A 22,555-nucleotide genomic window follows, 5' to 3' on the forward strand; every position below is an offset into this window, starting at 1 on the left:
TGTCATCCCATGTACTAGATATGAAGGTGGTCCTCTGCATCAAACCTAACTTAACCAACATACAAGTCATTCCTTCAAGGAGAAAGAGAGGGGAAGACAGCCCCATCTATTTTCTGTTCAGGGACTACTTCTAGATAAAAAAACATTGATAATTCTTGGACCCTTCTTTCATCCCTTGACATCTTTTGAAATTTCTCCTAATCTGCTGCTTTCTTTGCTTATCCAAGTTCCTTAAAGGGCAATTCCAGCAGTTCCGAGTTCTAACCCCAGTTTTGCTAGCACCTTGTAATTTATCTAACCCTGCTAACGTCTGCAAGGCTCAGCTTCCTAACCTTTTCATGGAAATCCTTAAATTAGGTAAGATCATCTAACTTCTATAACAGAAGTTTCCTAAGACTCTTACCAGCTTCACAAAATGAGTGTGTTTTTTGCTCACCTAGTAGTTTATTAGGGAGTTTAGTTGATCCATTTGTACACGTGGTTGGTTAAGTTCCTCTCATTTTGTATTTCTACCATCTTCTAGGGCCTCAAGTCCTCCACTGAGAGCCAGCAGATAAGGAGAGGAAGTCCCTTGCACTTTTTAATCATTTCAATCAAAGTGTGATACACATCAGTTCTGCTTAAATTCTATTAGTGGGAATGAGTCACACGGCCAGTAAGACTCAAGAAGGTCTGAAAAACAGTTGTAAGCTAAGCAAGCATTTCCACCAACCATCTCTACTATGGACTGGTTAACTCGAATCTTTGGTGAGCACACCAAAGATTTGGAGTTTCCAAATCAAGCAGAATAACCACAAAAAGAAAGGCAAAGTTCAGACAATAAATCTCATACAGATTCCCATTAAATACAGACATGAAACAGGCACCTCAAGCTGTCCATTAAAAAAAATCTTTGAATAAAAAATCCACAGAGACACAATGATATACATGGAAAATCACTGATAAATAATTTTATCATTATAAGCAAACTCTTATGGGGGTTGCAATTCTAGCAATAATGTAACTAGGACAACAAGTCAATTTTTTACTAATTATCTACAATGGGCAAAGCACCATCCTGAGTATAGTGGTAGAAATAAGACACATGCAAACACTTTCTCTATTAAGAGGGTAAAATATCTTATTGAAAGAGCAAAACAGCACTAATATAAACTAAAAATTCAACAGATGAATGTTAGACACAGATATTTCCTTTAGGGGTCATGTTCCCAAGATATTTTTTGTGGGAGTAAGAATTTCAGCTGGGCCTTAGAACTTAGGTGGAGGTCAAGGGCATAAAGAGGGGGGAAATTTCTCTCTTCTCAAGCTTATGCCACTTCCTCTTCATCTGTTACTTATTCATAAAATGGACCATAGGAATAAGTCCCTTTCCATGGACATCAGCAAATGATATATCTGTACCTGTATTTGTTTTTCTACCACAGATTGTTGTTTTCTTATTTGAATTCTCCTAGATATTCTGATTGGCTCACTTATACTGAGTTGTTGTTTTTTTTTTTTTTTCTGAGCTTTTAAAGTAATATCTGTTGCATCTGCTCTACACTCCAGTAATATTAACTGCATGACATTTGTAAATGCTGATTTGAACATTTTCAAAATGTACTGCTCTCGGTGTATCTGAAGTCCACACGAAGCTTAAAGACAGGAGTCTCTCAAGGGAAGGGCATGTGTTCCTTGATGACCTGGGACATTCTGTTCAAAGACAGAAACACACCTGAGATTAGCAGCTAACTTTTGAGGGAAGGGCAGGAACAACAACATTTAAAAATAAAACCAGGGGGTGTCTGGGTAGCTCAGTGGGTTAAGCCGCTGCCTTTGGCTCAGGTCATGATCTCAGGGTCGTGGGATCGAGCCCCACATCGGGCTCTCTGCTCAGCAGGGACCCTGCTTCCCCACCTCTCCCTCTGCCTGCCTCTCTGCCTACTTGTGATCTCGGTCTGTCAAATAAATAAATAAAATCTTAAAAAAAAAATAAATAAAACCAGTTATTGAAAACTAAAAAGACAGGCTCTTTGATTTTCTAGATGAGGAAACGTTAAAGGTCTCATCTGCTACTTAGGAAGGTAAGGGTAGCACAATGATGACAATCCATCCCATGAACTTAACACAGGGACAATCTGCAATTTCCAAGTCGAGTTCATTGAACTCCACTCTTAGGCCATTGTGGGGGAAGATTTAAAGGTTAAAACCACATTGTTAAGTAGAGGGGAAATCAATACCTGTTCACCAATAATGACCTAGCACTTATTAGAAGGTCTCAGTTTGGGGCAGTTGTATAATGAGTGAATGAATGTATAACTTAGTACAAGGATAAGTAGATGGCTAGCAGGAAGGGTGATAATTCTCCAACATGTCTGAAGATTTTAAGACTCCAACTCTGCCTAAGCAGGGACCGACACTTCATTTAAGGCCAGGATCTAATTAGTCATTCAGTGATAAAAATTTTTATTAACTCCTATCCCCCAGATTTCTGTCGGTAGAATATTAAATATCTTCTAAAAGACCTTCATACGCTTGTGTCAAGCACAGGGGACTGAAAAGAAGATGCACATTAGTCTGAAAACTGATTTTTGTTCTTCACTTTGAAATTCCTTCCGTAGTTTCCCTAGACTAGACCCTAAGGGTACGAAGCTAAGCCCCTCATCTAAAGCAAGGAAGTTCTGTGCATGAAGTATCGTTTTGCTGGGACAGCAAACAACTTACAGTTATACTGAATTTCAAGTGGTGCAATAAAGTAAGGATTTTTTTGTTGTTGTCATTTGGCAGTGGGTTCATCTATAGATCTCTGTATACACCAGCATTCTTCATGGATACAACATAAGACAACACTATTTTAGAAAATAAGCCCTTAGCTGATAAAGCCCAGAGTCAATCTTTCTATTTCTAAAAAAATGCCTGGGGTGGTGGATCCTGACGTCTATCTTGACATTTGGGAAGACAGTCTTATCATTTTATTGGGCTCCGCAACCCAGATGGTACCATGCTTTTAAAAAAAAAAAAAAAAAATTTTTCTGGAAGTTAACAAGAAAGGAAAATCTGTTTGCTTGTCCTACACATCATTGTGTTCTGCTTCTCTAAGGGGTTTGCAGGTGTGATATTATTTCCCAGAAATACTCAAAGAACATTGGACAGCACCTGTTTTGAAGGAAATCTGTAGGGCTCCCCCAAACTCCTTACTTGCAAAATATAGAGTTTTGTTTTGTTTTGTTTTGTTTCCCTCCAGATAGAGATGGAATTTCTTTGCATGACATGGAACACTTCCTTTTGTATCATTTGTCCTGATAGGTGCCAAATTCTCAAGTCATCACAAGATGCTCACTGTTCCTAGCCTCCTCTAACTTACTTCTCTGGGTTTATTCTCATCAGACCACGTAAGGAAATGACTTAGTCATTCTAGGTCACAGTTTGCATGAATAAGACGGAGGTAACAATACTCACTTCATGGAATAACAGTGATACATTACAAGGAAACAGCTCATTAGATGATGATATATGCCATATATGATGATATACACCAATGTCTGGCATTATATATTAAATGCTCAATAAAGAAGAGTTGATATCAGTAACATGGAGTTCAAAATTATTCTTTTTTTTTTTCTTACTTAGAGGTAAAAACTTCCTGTGAAAAAAAGTTGGGCAGGATTTAAAATAGTCATTAATTTAAAAATATGTCATTTACTTTTGGGAATTTCTGACAGAAATAATAAAAGAATGGTAACAATTTTTAGCAATAATTAAGTCTACAGGTATTTGAATTATTCAATGTATACTATTCTCTCATTGTATTATAACCGCTGTCTGATTCGTAGCAATGGAATATGTTCATATATATTGTTCTAAGATTGTCTTCCATTTAAAATATAAAAATTAATATTGTTGTAAATATGGAAGGTTACCCAGGTTTGAAGCGTAATTATAGGTATAACTGAAAATAATCTTTTAATCTTTCAGGAAGTGAGAAATAAGAAAATATTTAAATATCTATTATGAACAGCCACATTTTCGGGATTCATAAAATGTCAATAATGCCAATACGCTCTGGACGCAGTGAAGCACCTGCTTCAAGGAAAAGGTAATGCAAGCGTTTGAGAATCTAACTACAAATTGGAATTCAAACAAAGAAAGTACCTCCTCTCTGCCAGATGAGCCATTCTGAAAAGAGCATTTAAACAAAAGCTACAAAGCGGAGTCATGGGAAATAAAATGTCCACGTTTGGTCTGCTGGAAGGATGGTCAGTTTTCACTGCTGCTGATACATCGGTGAGGAGTGTGATTTCATTAAAGCAATAAAAGCCTCAAGAAAACAATCAGGAAACAAACATATTGTACAAACTTCATCTAAGTACAAAGAATAGAAGCAAGTCTCCTGGGAACTCCGTATTTACTCAACTGTTAGTTTTTGGTTTTTCAGTTTTTTTGTTGTTGTTTTTGTTTTCCCCCCCTCTTCCCAGCCGTCAGTTCAGTATGGAGGAAAATCTAAAACCCAGGTGTTTTAACTACTGTTTTAGACATTTCATTCCTAGATCAAAATTACTCTAAACGTGTAAGGTACTAGGTGCCTTTCTTTATTAAAGAATTAAGTCTTAAGCAGCTCATTTGACAAACAAATGTTTACTAGTCTGGGTTGTATGTCCTTCCACGGCACTGACTACATAGCAACATCAAAGACAGCACACCCCACTACGATCCATTTTGTAAAAGTATGAGAATTCTCAAAAAATAGTAAATAAAGTCAGGTTTGAATACTAAAGCACTTAGTAATTACCAAAACAGGAAGTTAATAGATGGTTATTCCCGAATCATTCAATGGTTAAATTATGCCTGCAAAGATCTAGGGTTTTTCCACAGTCCTACAGTGCTCAGCTTTTGACAGTTTCTCCCTTAATTATCAGGCAGGGAATGTAGCGGCTCTGAGCATTTCATCCTCACCCACCCTCTTCAAAAGCAGGAAGGGACTGGCACGCCTCTAGTGTGTCCCTTTATCAGGGCAAAAATGTTCTCAGATAGTCTCTCGTGTCTCATAGGCTAGAACTAGGTTACCTGCCAACGTCTGGCAGCAAGGGAATAGAGAGCTGACTGGAGAGTTGACAATTTTCAGAACCACACTGGGAAGCAGGCTCTGCTCAGAACAGAGGGGGCTGGAAAAGGCTGGGTGGCCACTAACAGGCTTTATCCTAGGATTCTTCTTCTGGACAAGGCTCGCAAACTACCTGAACTGAACCTTTCTGGGCATTTCCATGTGCAAGACTGTATCATAGGATGTAAAAATCCTTAGGACTGGCAGGCTATGTTAAGGAGTTTGAATTTGAGTCTAGTTAGTGTAGTGACCTTGGGGATAGGTTTGGTGAACATTCACTTTGGCTTTCTGAACATTTTGCTTTAACACCGTGACCATTTTAAAGATGAGTAAACCAAGCCTCTGGGATCAACTCAAGATGGTACGGTCAATAAGCCTAAACTGTCTTATTTTCATTGTCCTGTTTACTTCTATGAAAGTCTGTATAGAAAACCATGCTGCCTCTTGTAAGTCTCCAGCTCCTAATTCTACTTCACACTCTTCCTTGGCTTTTCACTTGTGAAATAAGTCATCTGTTCCGTCCTTTGACACCTACTTTGCCAGTTAGTATGTAAGCTTCATGGTAGTAGGGACACTGTCCATCTTGATCTTGTTTACTGTTGTACCTTTAGTTTCTAGAATAATTATAAGTATTCTAAATACTTTTTGAAGAAAGATATGTATCAGTGAATTATTCTGAAGTGTGTCAAAAATCGGAAAATTCCCAGGGAGGGAAAAGACAGTCTTTTTATGGCATAATGAGGTTTTCTACAGGTGTTCAAATCCTAGCAATTTGTGCCTGCTTGTTACACCTGACTACCCTGGGATTTAATCTGCTTCTCTATTTCCCTTATGATTTGCTTTTGTAGGTTTAGACAGAGATATGTTCTTCTGCAGAAATATGGTATGTGTGTGTTTTTTTAAACACAATTTCTCTTTTTTATTTTACTTTTTTTTAGGTGGAGTTAACCTACCTAAACCTTTAAAAAAGGATATTTATAATACTAATATCTGCCGGCTTGCTTTACCTGTATCAGAATAGGTAGATATGAAAGATTTCCAGAACAGAGGGCAATGGCCATCCCTTGGGCTCCAAACAATCCTCTTTCCTCCAGCATTACCTAGCTTAATTGTGCTGAATTTCCATTCTCTGTAGTCACAATGCTGTCCTCCTAAGTTATCTTCTTTTAAAACACATCATTTCTGGAATTAGCAAATTGTTGCATGATTAACACTCTTAATTTGTACACTTGTATTTGTAAATTCCTTCCTAAGTTAACCAAATGACTCAGGAAGAAGAATGCTGGAGACTTCAGCTGGGTCGGGGGTGCACAAAAGAGGGGGTGGGGGGTTGAGGATGAGGAGACGTGATCATGAAAACCAGTGGGAACTCCAGAATGTCCCTATATGGGATTTATTTAGGGTGGCAATCAGTTGCATCCCTGCTGCAGTTTGTATAGGAAGAGGAAGGTTATCTCTCAATTTGTATGTTAATTTCAGGTGTCCTAGGAGGAGGGAAGTGGAGGAAATTATGGGGGAGACAAGACTAAAAAGCCCTCTCTCCCTTTCTACAACCCAGCCCCATTAAATCAAACCTTCCCTATTTCAAAATCTACCTCCCGCTAGGCCTGCGTGGTGGGGTGAAAAGTTTAAATGGTTGTAAATACCTGTAAGACAAAGCAAAAGATTCCAAAGATTTGACATGTGTAGAGTAAGTCTCTATTTAAAGAAACTGAACAGTAGCTGAAATTAACCAAGAAGGTGCCTCTTGTTTGGAGCCAGTTAGGGAGCTTCTGTTCCCAAAAGCGATCTCAACGTGACATCTAGTGGCGGCTCCGGGTTTACCCCTTCAGGGCCTGACGGAAATACCCAGTCTCCGTGGTATTCAAAATTTGTTCCTGGGGGCTCTAACTTCACTTATGTGGGAGGAAAACTTATTTATTTCACTGGAAAAAGATTAATTAGAAAAAATTCTTTAGAAGAAAATGTTCAAGTGTCATTTTGAAGAGGGCATCCAATCTTTTTTTTTTTTCCCCCCTGATGTATGAATTACCTCTTCTTGAGAAACTATGAGTCTTCCCCACCTGCACAAACCTTGGCCTACTTACAGATTCAAAGAACTGAAGCCGTGTCCCTGGTATTCTAATAATTTTTCTACTTTACAAATGGACAAATATCTCAGAAGGAGATGATGCATTGGTTTCCGTTGAAAGATTTTAGCACGGACAAATTTTCTTTAAAAAATGTTAATTATTCCAAAGTGTTTATAGGAGGCATGTTGGTTTTGTTTGCATATGGGCATTTGTTTTTCGTTTGGGGTTTCTTTTCTTTTTTTCTTTCTTTTTTTTTTTTTTAATTCTAAACTGAGTTTCTTCAAGCACTGGAGATGTTTTTGTTTGCAACACACAAACACACACACACACACACACACACACACACACACACCAGCAAATGTAGCACAGTTTTTGGCCAAAGTGGGGGGAAGTAGCTTTGGTACTCTGCCTTTGAGAAGCCTCCCTGCTCCATCAGTGGCTGCCTATCATCTTGGGCTACCCCTAGAATTTGTCGATGTCCTCTTGGGTTCTCCAACTCTTCTCTGAATGGACAGAGCCTGATGCTTCAATCCCTGTCTACCCTCTTAACTAATCTGATTGCGTCAGCACTAACAAACTGATAAGAAGACCTCCAACACTAAGTTTAGAGGTGAACTGGGCTTGCCCAAACTGGCCATCTGCTAACACTGACTCAACTTTTTCTGTGTGATGCCTACAGCGACCCTGGGGACAACTGTAGGGGATGATTCAGCTTCCCCACCATCTCTGTATCGACCATCCACATAGACTTAGCACTGGCTTCTCAGGTATTAGGGAGTTAATTCTGCTGCACCCTCTCAAGTTAACTATGAGCCTGAAACTAAAGATTTTTGTAATTTCTATGCAAGGATTTCATTTTATTAACCATAATTTACTGAGTGCCTTCTATGTATCAGACATGGCACGAAAACCATTTCACATGTTTTTTTTTTATAAATCCTCAAATGAGCCTTCAAATAGAGCTGGGTTTTTCCCCCCATTTTAGATCTTTGACAACTGAGGCTTAGTGATTTAATGTCTTTCTGCTTGTAAATAACAGTGCTGAGAGATGCTTTTGTCTCCAATACACTTTTTTTGTACTCTTTAAATGCTTGGGAGTTGGAAATGGAAACTTTGTAGTATAACAACAGTTTCTCCCCCAAACAATTGCTTAACAATAAATGAAGTCTCTCAGAGACTTCTGTAAACATATGCACACAGAGTTGATAATGCATTAAAGGAATATGAAGTTATAATACTTTGATCCTAAGTCACTGGAAACTCTTGCTTTGAACACTGATCTCTTTTAACAGCTTCTTGGGCTGTGCTCACCATGGAAGGCCTGATTTCTTCGGGGTGGGGGGTGGGGTGGGGTGGGGTGGGGAGGTGGCCCTTAAACTCGGTCCCCATCCACTTCTTCCTCTTCTGTCGCTCCTGCCTCCTTGATGCAACTCAGACTGACACTCGGACAGACAAAATGGATGGCTTATTCTCTATGGCTTTCATTCAGACCATCACACATACTTAAAAACCCCATAACAAAAATCTAAATGGTTTTGAAATAAACCCTTTATTTTTGCAAACCTCATCTATGATGCTAAGGAAAAGATGGTTTCTTTAGTAACCAGGATTCAAACACTATGGGCGGCCATAGATATAGAATTAGAATTATAAGACTGAAATTCCGCTTGAAAGCAAACAGGAAGCATTTTTTCCCCCCTGAAGCTATTGATTTTATATGATTAATATATTTTAAATGAAATTGCAAACTTTATTTTGATATGTGTGAGAGTCCCTGTATCCCACAGACGTAGGCTCAGAAACACAGAGACAACAAAGCTACTGCCATGGAGGGAACAGATTGTAGTGGTTAAATGTAAGTCCTCTGAAGCTGGATTAGTAGTTTAAATGTCAGCTCTACAACTTCATGAGTCACGTCAGACACCACGATTGATCTCTTGGTGCCTCAGTTTCTTTATAATATATGGAAAGCTCTTAAAATGGAGCCTGGAGTAAGGAAAATAATCCAAATTGTAAGGTAAGGACCAGAAGTGCTGGGAATAGATCTCTGTGCATTTCACTTCACAGTCTACAGGCTGTGGCGAATGTCTTCTAGAGAAGTTACTGACAGGTGATATTTATGAGAAGGAGGAGGCATTTCACCAATTTTTTTTTTTCCTTTTCTCTCCCTCAATCTCTTTCTCTTTGAGGCAGCAACACACAATTGTTGGATCAGAATAAGTCTTCACATTTTTTTTTCCCTTCAGATGATGGATGGCAAAACTAAAATAGGTCCTCTTGAGATAATGTTTTTGAGTGTCCAGCTGGTAGAGACAGGAAAAGCAATTTCAGTGAGACAAGAGCCTTCAAGAACAGATTTGGAGAGAAAGTATTATCTTGGCCTTCTAGAAATAGAAGTGCCATGATGCAGACTGCAAGGAATGAAGATTATCCACAGAGGCCTTCTGCTGCTGACTAAAAGAAGAAATGATGGAAGGTATAAGGCCAATTTCATCTTGGCCAGCTAGCCTGCTGAAACCAATACAGGCCTGACGGGGCACCGTAGCCTGCGGTGAACACTGACCATCTCGGGTGTGGCAGGATTATAGCAGAAACAGCCCAAATCCTTACACAGAGGACAACCTCCAACAAGCCCAGCATTAACCTAGAGGACAAGTCTAGAGACTGCCACTGCTTTCCTCACGGGGAAGAGAACATTCTCAGACTCACGGTTTTAATAGAGCTACTCTATTTGCCCTCCTCAGAAGCCTACTCCCAGAGTCAAGACTCTATGCTGAATGGCATTATCTAATGGTCAGTAAAATGTTTCCACTCACTGAGTAATTTTTGGTTTTTTATACTTTTTTCTTTTCTTTTTTTTTTTTTTTTACTTTTCCAGCTTTATTGTGACATGATTGACAAAAAGTATATATATTTAAGATGTACAACACGTTTTAATAGTGCAAAAATACACTGAGCACATTGCATGTGTTTTCATTCTTTCTTCTTCCCTTCCTTTCAACAATATTCATTGAAATCACTGTGTGCTAGGTGCTAGGGAATATAATGATCAATTCAGACAAGATCCTTGCCTGTAGGTATTGAAGAGGAGAAAAAAAAATCCACAAGTAAACAAATAAGATAATCATAAAGTACAACAATCTATACTAAAAAGATGAGATATGACATGGTTCACCCGGGAGGGCTGCCCACTTTAGAGTAGATGGCAAGAAAAGGACTTTTTGAGGAGACGGCGTTGAGTAGAGATGTGCGGTTGAAAAAGAGGACCAGCCCTTCTTACATCCAAGGGTTTTTGGGGGAACATGAACATGTACAAAGGCCGTGAGGTAGGAAAGACTTTGATATGTTCCAGGAACATTTAAAAAAAAAAAAGAAGCAAATGTGACTGAAACATATTAACAAGGGCGTGTCTGAGATAAACTTGGAGATACAGGTATGGATAGATTGTCCAGGGCCATAGAGACCTGGGTTGTAAGACCATTTATTATCAAAATAATAGAAAACAAATCCACATATTAAAAACGGGAGTGCCAAAATATAAAAAAGTAACGAGAAAGGGTTGTGCCATGGTTTAATTCATAGTTTCAATTATTTAAACTGCTGCATGGCGATTGCGTTGTAAATGGGTAAGAATGGAAGCTTCTACATGGATGGCTGCAATCCTGAGAGAGGTAGGAGTAATGGGTTAAACTGGCATAAGCATAAGCCATGAAAGTTCATCCCATTTAACTATTACACCAAAAATACAAAGGGGACCTATGCCTTCACCTTTTCAGGGATGAGTTAACAAAAGCTCCTAGTGACTGCTGCCTAAAATCACTCAGCTTCTCAGTGACAGAGTCAAGACCCAAACCCAGATCAGTGTGGCTCAAAGGCAAGTTTCCATTCTCGTAGACTTTGGATTTATACCTCTTTAGGAGGTTTGGCAAAGGAACTTAAAGTAAGCTTCAGGGATCCCTAACACTCAGCGATGCTTGCTCTGAACCAGCAGTGATCTAAGAGTTTCCCATGCATTGGCAAACTTGATTTCCCCAACAATTATGTGAAGTTCAAACTGTTAGCACCCTCATTTTGCAGAGAAGCAATTTGCGTCTTAGAGAAGTTAAACTAGTAAATGTCAAAGGCAAAACTTCAAACCAGGTAGGTGAGCTCTGAAGCCATGCATTTAACCACTAAGCAATTTAAGAATAATTGTCCTCTGCTGGCCAGTGTTTCCACATCAAGTGGTATCCTTTAAACATACCCAGGAAAATAGCCACCATTACCCCCTTTTCAAATTGCAATTAAGATAAGGATTTACACAAAACATAGAAAAGCTTTTTGTGGCAATTTCATCAAAATGCTAAAGATTAGACAGGCAGGGCTTCCCACACACCTCACATGAGAATAAGAGAACATCTCTAAAAGAAAGCGAACAAAAGATTTGTCTTTTAACGGCTCTCAAGTCTCAGAATCAACATTTCTACCAGGTCTGCTTTTTCTCATATCAATGTAGGAGACAGATTGAAATGCCAAATGGAACTGCTCAGTGTTTTGGAAAAAGCGGTCTCTCATAAGCAGCCTGAACTCAAAACACGTTTGTTCGATATCTTCTGCAAATTTGCAACAAGTTGGGTTTGTAGATTCTTAAAATTAATCACAAAACAATCTCATATCCCAACAGAAGAGGAATGACATAAAATGGGCTGCCTTCATTCTCTGCTAGGGCCCCAGGAGTATCCCACAAAGCTCAAAAACCAACTTGAACAGCTAGAACATTGCTCACAGTTCCCACGGCCCATCTCCACCATGACCTTAACCACTTGCTGTAGAATTACTCTGCCATTTCCACAGGCCCCTTGACTGCCCCAGATCTCACCACCTTAATATGTAAAATTTAGCTAATGTAGGCTTTGCAGGGATACACAGCTGAATCTCTTGCTCCAACTGAGGATCTTAGTGTTTCAGAGAGAAGACAAACAACAGACACTTGAGGTCCTCCTCATCTGACTTATTATTAACTATCGCTAATAATAATTAGGGATTACTTGAGACTTTGCATGTATAGTCTCATTGAATCTCATAACAAAGGAGGACAATATTGTCATTCTTACTTTTCTTAGGATGTTAAGGTCCCTTAATCAGAATTAGAACCCTGGGTATCTGACTCTAGACATTTATCTATTATCTCGTATATTCCTAAGTATATAGTATAGGATATATAGTATTAAATGTCTATTTTCTGAAGTACTAATTAATATGGTGTATAGATTAAAATACAGAGTATATATTCCTAACCATACTGTAATACGCTTAAGATGCCAGCACTAATTCCCCCCTCTTTTTCCCCAATGGGATTCACAACATGCCATGCAATGTGGATTGGGCCAATAGACTCTACACAGCTTAGTCTCTGGTTTTCAATCCTATATGTAAATTTATAATCACCCTGGGAGATTTTTTAAAAAGTGCTGATTATGTCCTTTCCTGGCCTGGAGGATTCTGGTTTAACTGCTCTTCCTCAGTCTCTAAATTTCCTCTATTCATCCCTCTGGTGATTATAAAGATTTCAGGGTGGGATTTGAATATAATTGCTCTGAGCAAATTAATGTAACCCTACTTGTACAGCCTGAATTGTCTCCCCAAAATTCATATATTAAAGCTCTAACCCTCAATATGACTGTGTTTGGACATAGGCACTTTAAGGACATAATTAAGGTTAAGAAAAAGAGGTCAAAAGGGTGGGGCCCTCATCTGATAGGACTGGTGTCTTTTTTAAAAAGAGAAAAAGAGGGGCGCCTGGGTGGCTCAGTGAGTTAAAGCCTCTGCCTTCGGCTCAGGTCATGATCCCGGAGTCCTCAGATCAAGCCCCACGTCGGGCTCTCTGCTCAACAGGGAGCCTGCTTTCCCCTCTCTTTCCCTCTGCCTGCCTCTCTGCCTACTTGGGATCTCTGTCTGTCAAATAAATAAATAAAATCTTTAAATAAATAAATAAAAAGAGAAAAAAACACCAGTAGTGTGTGCACAGGTTGAAGAGATCATGTGAGGACACAGCAAGAAAGTGGCCATTGGCAAGCCAAAGAGAAAGGCCTCACCAAAATCCAGCCGTGGCACCTTGATCTTAAACTTGGACTTCCCAATCTCCAGAACTGTGAGAAAATAGATTTCTATTCTTCAAGCCTAGTCTGTTGTGTTATGGCAGCCTGAGTTGACTAATACAAGTGATTGCTGCAGGCCTGGGCAGGGGGTCTAGCATCTGAATGTGAATAGAAAGGCTCTAGGGCCTGCAGCCAGGGGCATTCATCCCTCTTGCCCTTATGGAGGCCAGGCTAGGAATGGAGTGAATATAGAGGGAAGGAGCTTCAAATACTGGAAAGGAACGCCTCACAGTTTGTTATTTGTATAGTGTTCAACAGTGGTGAGGAGGGAGTAGAGGCAAGCTGAGGACAAGACACATACACACTCTCTCTCTCTCTCTCTCCCAGGTGGGATATTACCACATTCCTCAGGCACTTCTGGCTGCCCTCAAGCTAAGGGAAGGAAAAACAAATGGTTAACTTCTAGAGATCACTATCCCACAAGAAAAGAGTCTCCCTCAGTCTACAAAAGTCTTAGTGATTTATAGGAAAAAAGCATTCTTATCAATAAACTAACTTCCAGAAAAAAACTCCTAACTCTCTTAAAGTTAATGCTTTACTGGAGGGAAAAATCTTAACTTGACAATGGCAAGGCCTCCAGTACCTTGTAGGTCCTTTTTAACTTAGGAAAGTTTTTTTTAAACGTCCCTTTTTCCTTACCCCCAACTCTCAAGTATGTAATCAGCCTCTCCCCACCCTACCCGCCCCCCCCATCCCCGCCGCCCTAACCCCAGTACAGGAGCTCTTTCTGCCACAGGTCCTGTCCCTGTGCTTTAATAAGATCATCATTTTGCACCAAAGATGTCTCAGGAATTCTTTCTTGGCTGTTGACTCTGGTTGCCACCAAACCTACCAACATTCCAAAACCTACATCACTGGGAAGGAGCACTATTAAGAAAAGACGGGATGGAACTCTAAGAATGAGTCTTACAATATTCTTACTTCTTTCTCCATTGCAGGGTAAGGGCAGACTGTGCTCTTCCCTATTACCCCCTACTAGATGCTATGGAGTCCCTGCATCTCTCCAATTATTCGGAGACCAACTACTCTTTACTTTGTGTTTGTGTATACTTTAAGATAGGACCGATGTATGTGGAGGGAGAGTGAAGGAGACTTATAACTGGTCCTGTACCCTGAACAGTTTTGGAACATTTGAAGACAGAGCATAGTCTATCCACAGCAAAGTTTTCTAATCAAGATTACTTTTGATCTGGGGCTTTTTCCAGTGCCTTGACGAAAGAGTGAATTGCAACCTTTTTAAAAAAGCATTTGTGGATTAAATAAAATGTGAAGGTGACTACAGTATTAAGAAATTAATCAAGGGCTGCCAGACAGTGAGGATACAATTTTCACAACAAATGCTACAGCTGAGTATCTTCCAGGATCATGACTGTGCTTAGAACGTGCGGTCTAAAATAAAAATGTAAGCTCTCAGATGTATTGCACTGAATTGAAAAAATCTGCTAAGAACTAGGCTTAAGCCTGGAAACCTTAGCTTTCTTCTCTATGAAATAGAGAAAACAAAGTCAACCTCCTATGATTTCTGGAGAAGTGAATGTGTTAACATTCTCGAATCTTCTCAAATAGTGCTAGGATAGGGGCTTCAGAGATGTTACTTGATTTTCTTACTTCCTTTCCTGATTCTCGTTTCTATCCTTTGGTTATTGACAAGTTAAAATCACTCTGATGCTCAGTTTCTATACATTGTAAATAACGTTTTATGGTGACTGATGGCCACTACACTTGGGGTGAGCATTGCCTAACATATAGAGTTGCTCAATCACTATGTTGTACACCTTAAACTAACGTAACATCATGTGTCAATTACACTCAAATAAAAAAAAATAGGGGAAAAACATTTGCATAGGATTATGTCAGGATATGTATTAAATACTCCATAAAATGGCTTGGTAACATACCAAGTCCTATGACAGCATTTGTTTATATTACGTAAAATTATGTAGAGATTTGGGCATTAATCCCCAACTGGGATCTTTCCTCATACAGATATCTCCCTTTCATAAATAGCTGTGAGGCTGAAGAGATGAAAACTGACAGAGAAAGTGCTAGCCCATTCATTTTAATTTACTTTAAGCATCCATCACTAACCAACAGGTCATAGGACTGTCTGTTTATGCCTACTCCCTGAATCTTCTCTGCCACGTAGTCAATGTGTCACAAACTACAAAGGTTTAGTGCTACAAATTTGGAATGATCACATTACTTCTTTGAGCGGCAAAGTTGCTAGCTCTCAGTGATATAGCATGAAATCATACCAGGCTTTATATGTTAGGGTTGACAGACCCATGCACGTTATAGCAATAAAGTATAGGATGAATACACACTTCTGTGCATATGCTCGGTACCTTTCACATTTCTCTTCTCTTTGAATTACTCAAGTGCTCTCCCAAGAGCCTTAATGAAACTAGGCATAAACTGAATTACATTCTTTTAAAACTGGAACAATCACACATCAACTTCCATTAACTCCTTTCCTGGAGATCTAACTGTGCATATAGCACTGTGAAAGCACATTTTGACCTCCATTTCTTCCTCTCATTTGTTTATTCTGGGATAAATTTGATTTGATCTCATTAAAATATCCTTAAATGTACTAAATCTTGCATTAGTAGAAAGACACATGAAGCTTTTACACTAACCTCTTGTCCCATTCTCTGTCCTGGGCTGCCAGTTTGTGGTCGACTAGTTTGTGAATGAGCTGCCTGCCGCATTTAGCTAGGTGAAGCCTTGAAATCTGTTTTTGATGAGAAAAAAAGGGACCTCCCTACTTTCCTCCAAGTAAGGAGTATATGAAGGACATCTTCAGTCAGTGTTGGCCATATCATCATAGGTGTCTACTCCTACTCTGAGTTGTAGTGACAGCAATGACCCAGGTAAGAGGAGGAGAAGCTCTAGGTTACCAGGCTGCCAGCTGGTACATTACTTCCTGGAGTACATGTCCAGGTCCTAGAAGAAAGACCACGATACCAGGCGTGTGTCCGGGACCACAGACACTCTGCTTGGTTCTCAATAAAAATAAAATATAAAATCTTATACTAGTGAATAGCTGGCAATCACCTACAATTGAAAAATATATATATTTAATGGTGGTTCATTTTGTTAAAATATATTCTGAAGTTACTAAAAATAAAACAGGTTACAAAGGACGTTTAACATGAAAAGCCTATGATGATAAATTGTTTAGTCATGATTTCGCTTTCATTTCCACCACTCCCAGTTCCTGGATTTTTTAATTAATGAAGGTGTTACTTTTGCTATAAAAGCCTTATTGAGATGTAATTCCCATACAAAAAGTTGCTCATTTAAAGTGCATAATTCACCTACCTCTTCCTTTTTTATTTTTAGATCCTTAGGGGTAGAAAAAAAAAGTGCACAATCCAGTGGTTTTTAGTATAATCAATAGATGGGCAATAATTATTAATATCTAATTTTAGAACATTTCATCACTTCGAAAAGAAATCCCATCCCATTAGCAATCAACTATCAGTGTCTCTTGCCTCCAGCCATGGCCACCAGTAATCTACTTTTTTGTTTCTGTAGATTTACCTGTTTTGGACATATCAGGTAAAAGGAGTAATAGGATACATGGCAATCTGTGTCTACCATTTTACTGCCATAATGTGTTCACAGTTCACAAATGGTTGAGGCGCATATCTATACTTGGTTCTTTTCCAGTGACAAATAATTCTCTATTGTACAAAGTACTATGCTTTGTTGTTGTTGTTGTTTTTTAATTTTTATTTATTTATTTGACAGATAGAGATCACAAGTAGGCAGACAGGCAGGCAGAGAGAGAGAGAGAGAGAGAGGAGGAAGCAGGCTCCCTGCTGCACAGAGAGCCCGATGCGGGTCTCGATCCCAGGACCCTGAGATCATGACCCCAGCCAAAGGCAGAGGCTTAACCCACTGAGCCACCCAGGCGCCCCTTTTTTAAAATTTATTATCAGTTGATATATATTTGGGTTGTTTCCATTTTAGGGTTATCACGAATAATATTACTATGAGCATTCATGTTCAAGTTTTTGGTTGACACATGTTCAATTGTCTTAGGTATATACCTTTAAGAATTTCTTAAGAATTTCTGGATTATATGGCAACTATTTTAACATTTAACATTGAACTATGTTTAGCATTTTAACATAAAACTGCTTTACAAAGGCAGTACTATTTCACATTCCCATTATGTCATTGAAAAAACAAAAACCAAAAAAACTCAAACAAAATAACTTTAGACTACTTAATTTTAGCACACTGTAACTATGGAGGCTACAGAATTTTTTTTTTTTTTGCCTTTTTAAAGTTCTGATCTATACTACTGCCATCTTACTGCAGCAAGATTTAGTCCTTGCGATTTTTCATTCTAAAAGATTATCTCTATTCATTGCCATTATGAATTTAAGCAAACCTGGAGACCAGAGAGAGAATTAAAACATTACAGACAATTCAGGATGCAGAGAAAATAGAGTAGTAAAGGTAGATAAGTAAACTACCCAGTAAGCAATCAAAATTAACTTTGCTTTTTTATATCAAGGAGAAAAAAATGACACTGAGATAAACAACTTGGAGATCAGTAAATTAAAATCAGTAAACTCCCAAATTAGGAGGTGAAAAATAGGTTTTGGGATTAAAAAATGCTATTTTTCCCTTTAAAGACATTCTTTGCGCAAATAGAAGCAGGTAGAAATTGGAAACAAATTTCACTAAATGCCAGTGCTTCCAACAGCCCAGTGTGTGAAAATCCAGCTGTTCTTTTCTACTTCGTACATTAGCAGTAATAATGGCAAAGACGATGCCTTCCTTATTTGCTGACAGTTGTGTTGATGATGCAGGAGGCAAAATAGCATTTCTCTTCTGGGCAATGTTAATTATGGAGTGCTGACAGAAGTTCAAAAATAAATCCCAACCCTTCCAGTCAATGCCCCATATCAATATAATATGAGAAATGCGTAACCCACTGACAGGCTTCAGGGAAGGGTACATTCTGCCTGCTGCCTCCTCTTTTTCAAGAAATAAGATTCATGGTAGATTTAAAAACCAGTAAGAATAAGAGGTTATATCAGAATAGCAATTTACGGATATATCTATTATCTACCTTTGATATTTATATTGCTCATTTAAGTCTTTGAAGCAGAAAGAAAATGTAACCTTGTGCTCCCCCCCCCAAGTGATAAAACAGAGTCTAAGAAATTAAGTGGCACAGGAAATGAGTAAAAGAAAAAGGATTTTTTATTCCAGGCTTCTGTATTTTCATCTAATTCTAGAACTTTTTTGTCTTTCAGAACGAATTTCTGGGCACAGTCCAGCAATTCTCAAGTTATTTATGTGGACAATGAGTCAGATTTTTTTGGAGTTTGGGCCCGATGATGAATTGTGTGTGACCACACCACACAGTTTTATGGCCATGCACACTTCTTGCTGGAAATATGTTAATGATGCTAACCTACAATATTTAGAACATTTGAAATTTATTACCAGCATAACCATTGTCAAAAATACAAGGGAGATTTAATAAGCATTTCTTAACCTCTACTATAGTTTTTACTACAGTGCCTTAAGTTAAATATTATGATCCTCATCTTTTGAAGCAAGAAAGTAATAGTAGGAAAGGTTAGCCAGGTCAACTAACCAACAGAAGAAATGCTCATGGTTCAAATGTAAGTTTGATCTCAAAGCCCCACACTTTTATAATGTGCTTGAGAAAATGCAGTTTAGCTTTAAAAAGGTGTTGTTACTTTGAACCAGTGATTTCACATCTAGGACTGTATCCTAAGAAAATCAAGGGTGTATACTATGATTTAGTCCTAAGTCTTTGTATCAGTGGTGTTTACAGTTGCCAAAAAATGTTAGTAGCCTAAAAAGGGCTCAGTTAAACTGTGTTCTATCCACATCCTGGAATAGTATGCAACCATTAAAAAATTTGTAACAGAAAATTATTTATTGGAAAAAGAGTAAGATAACATATACTCTTCTTGGTAAATTCCACTTAACCTGCAGAATTCAGTTAGGTATTACTTCCTCGGTGGAGTGTGCCTTCAGCCCGTTTCTTATTCCAAATAATATTAGGCTGACTCTCTTCTGTGTTCCAGTAAGTCTATGCATATGGTGAATGGTAGTATGCTGACTTATCTGGGTATCTGTCTCTCCTTATAGGTTATGACTTCCTCAAGGTCACAGAAAGAGTTTACACCTTTATTATTATCCCCCTCATATCTAATTCACTGATTCACAATTAATAGGAGGAAGTCAATAAACATTCACTGAAAGAATACATGAGTGATGCTTCAGCAGTGTGTCCAACCTATCCCATGTTAAGGATCGGATACAAAATAAGGCTTGGATGGCTTGCTAGGGAAAACTGTCATGCTTACTTACGAGAGGAGAAAGAACCTGAAGTTGAGTTGCCCTTGACCTTATCTTGCTGTCTGAAAGCAGAAAGGGATTACAATCTCTGCACACTTGTAACCCATTCACTTCATGGCATGGTCTAGCCATGCCCTGACCACAATAGTCTGACAATAAACTGAGACAATGTGGGGGTTTTAATGTGATATGAACACACTTCTATAGGATACATTAAAAGATTTTTCCAAATACATCTCTCTAAAGTAGCTTTAAAATTTTTTTGTAGATTTTGTGTATATATCTATTTTATGAGGATAGAGGTCTTTAGCATTTTTTACAAAAAGACCACTAGATCTAAAAAGTTTAAATTTCAAGGGTAGATTCTACATTGTTTTTGCCATATTGTTTTGCTGAATTTCATTTGTTAAGTCAAGATTTTTGTTTTTGTTTTCACTTTGAGACTGGGGTGAGCTTTTAACAAAGCCCATTAAAATGTAGTTAATGAGAGGATTTGTTCATTATTCTTTTCTGTAGACATTACAGTAGAGCAGAAATGCTTCCAACAAGATTACAAAAATTCTTCTGGGAATTAGAAAAGAAAGTTACTATTTGGAGTTCACTGGGGATGAAGATCCCTTTCACCCTTGGCATCTCTACAGTCAGTATTTTCAAATTATCTAGAGAAAGTCAGAGAAAGGGTCATCAGGAACAAAGTTAAATGGATAAGGGCCAGGAAAAGAAAAAAAAAAAACAAAACACCAAAGCAAATTTACAGAAGTCAAAACAGAAAATTGCCTTCAACTAATACTTAAGAAAACTTTACATCTTGAATCTCAGTTGGGTATATGTGTGCTTTGACGTAAAGGTGTAGCCAGATTTAGAACCATGACATTTTTCATTGCCTGAAGGAGTTTCTCTTTGCCATAGTATTGTTGCCCAGCAGAAACATCACATATCATGGCTTAATATTCTGCCTCTGAGATTAGACGGGGAATGTTGGCAGGGGAAAACATCAGATGGCTGCCCTCACTTTGTCCATTCCATACCCTGCTGACTTGGGATTACATGTAGAGCTATGAGATTCAGTTCCTCCCTGTTGAGTGTTCCTGTTTGGTTTTGTTTTTGTGCAGGGGAGGAGGTTATATAGACCAAAAAATGGATGATCACCGGAAAAGAGTAAACTTTCCAAAACATGAACCACGCTCCCCCACACACTTCTGTAAATCTGAAAGTACATGTAATAACAAGATTTTTTTTTTTAAGTGACTTTGGTAATATTGACCCTTCCCACTGAAAACCAAATGATTTGGATGTGGTAAATAAGGAAAGATGATCACTTTCCATCTCATTATATTCACACATAAAGAAGTCTTGGTATGAAAAATCCTTCCCTTCACCTCTACCTATTTTTTTAAAGATTTTATTTATTTATTTGATAGAGAGAGATCACAAGCAGATGGAGAGGCAGGTAGAGAGAGAGAGAGATGGAAGCAGGCTCCCTGCTGAGCAGAGAGCCCAATGTGGGACTCGATCCCAGGACCCTGAGATCATGACCTGAGTCGAAGGCAGTGGCTTAATCCACTGAGCCACCCAGGCGCCCTCACCTCTACCTATTTTCATATATATAACTAAAAGCAATACCTTCATAACCCAAGAAAATGCAGATGATTTAATAATTTTCATAGCAAAGAGTCATCATTCCTTTCCTACTCCAAGAATAAATATTCATGGAGTGACAACTTTGCTCTAACTAGTATCTATGTATGGGGTATATACAGCAATTAACAAAACAGATCACAGCCCTGACTTCATGAACCTCTTATTTGGTAGTAAAGATGTTTTCACTATTGAACTGCTGACAATTTCTTGTAGCTCAAGGCATTTCATATTTATCAAGTTTATAAATGTATAAAGTTAAACTGAGGAATACTGGAATGAAATTAGATACAGAGACATACACCAATAAAATTCAATGTAACAAATAACTCTGTAACTATATAACCTAAATGACACAGATCTAAGCCCTTAATATCATTAACTCTAGTTTAAAATCTCCTAAACATACCCACTCATAGCACAGAAGTCACAAACTTTGTATCTGGACTCATCATCTCCTCTAAGAAACTCTCCTGTCCTCATTCATCCTCACACAAATTCCAGGGACCGAGCCTATTAAGTTCATGGTCAACAACATATCCTTTTTTTTTTTTTTTTTTTACGAATTTATTTATTTATTTGACAGAGAGAGATCACAAGTAGTCAGAGAGGCAGGCAGAGAGAGAGAGGAGGAAGGCTCCCCGCTGAGCAGAGAGCCCAATGCAGGACTTGATCCCAGAACCCTGGGATCATGACCTGAGCCGAAGGCAGTGGCTTAACCCACTAAGCCACCCAGGCGCCCCTCAACAACATATCCTCTTAAAGTGACTCACAGCCAAATTAAATTTCACATTCTAATTGAGTGTAAAGTACCAGAATGGTGAGTTAGAAGGGCTAGACATAGATGAATACTACATAATATTTCACATGGTCCTCTAGAAACAGGAGACAAAAATATATGGTCGGAAACGTATACACTGTCAACGGTGATGTTGCTTGAAACACACATATAGATAGTTATATCAAGTTCTTCTCACACATTATTTAAGACTGGGAAAACTCTTGAATAAAAGTTCTACTACTTCATGGCTGGGTCAAAGCTAAGGATTAATTTTCCTAACCCTGCCTGGTGAACTCTCAGTTACAAATGCGGACATAGCAGATTTGGGCTGGAAGCTACAATTTTGCTACATTATAGAACTGGATCCAAAGTTTGGGACCTCAGTTCCAAATCAGTCTAGAGGAAGGGCTGGTTTTCCCCCCACCATGCAGCTAATGAGCACCACAATTCAACACGGGGACCCCTTCCGCGTCTTACGTCGGGCGTT

General features: G+C 38.6%; 1 protein-coding gene across 7 annotated transcripts in view; it reads right to left on the reverse strand.

Moving 5' to 3' along the window:
• The window catches only part of LRRC4C (leucine rich repeat containing 4C), a 1,197,418-nt gene that overhangs the window by 939,317 nt on the left and 235,546 nt on the right, over positions 1-22,555 (reverse strand). The window lies entirely within an intron of this gene.

Source organism: Neovison vison, chromosome 7 (genome assembly GCF_020171115.1).
Source record: "Neovison vison isolate M4711 chromosome 7, ASM_NN_V1, whole genome shotgun sequence".
NCBI lineage: Eukaryota > Metazoa > Chordata > Mammalia > Carnivora > Mustelidae > Neogale > Neogale vison.